A 607-nucleotide genomic window follows, 5' to 3' on the forward strand; every position below is an offset into this window, starting at 1 on the left:
ATATATATATATATATATAATTACGTACGTATATAGAGCAAAGGGAAAAAGGATAGTGAGATAAAATAAATTTGCTTATATGTGGGTGTGTGAGAGGATGGATGGCTATATATACTGTATACAGTTATATATTCGTCACGTAACTTCCAAAGATGTAGTTTTCAATTCAAGTATATTGCACAATTTTACCAGATTTATATCAAATATTTGTTCTACGGTTATACTGTGAAGAATTTTCACTTTTAATTTCAATGACGATCATATCTGTCTTATCTTCAACCTTTAAACAATAAAATAGTCTAAATATATGAAATGTAATCCAAATACCCAAATAGACAAAATATTGAAATGTATTTATTGTTTGAAATTTTTCGAACCTTGTTTTTATACGAAAATGATAAAAAAAAAAAGTGAGATATGCATGATGGATATACTTCAAATCGAATTCTTGTATTTATGCGTATTAATGTTCAACTTTTCTATACATTACACACGCGCACACGTACATGTATACAATCATACATACTTATATATCTACAGGTACACATATACATGTATATATGCATATGTACGTAACGTATGTATATGTATATATTATATATATATA

The 607-nt window shown here is 26.2% G+C and overlaps 1 long non-coding RNA gene across 2 annotated transcripts in view; it reads left to right on the top strand.

Moving 5' to 3' along the window:
- The window catches only part of LOC128247053 (uncharacterized), a 490,960-nt gene that overhangs the window by 298,715 nt on the left and 191,638 nt on the right, over nt 1-607 (top strand). The gene's annotated exons all lie outside the window — the stretch shown is intronic.

The sequence above is a fragment of the Octopus bimaculoides genome, chromosome 2 (assembly GCF_001194135.2).
Source record: "Octopus bimaculoides isolate UCB-OBI-ISO-001 chromosome 2, ASM119413v2, whole genome shotgun sequence".
NCBI lineage: Eukaryota > Metazoa > Mollusca > Cephalopoda > Octopoda > Octopodidae > Octopus > Octopus bimaculoides.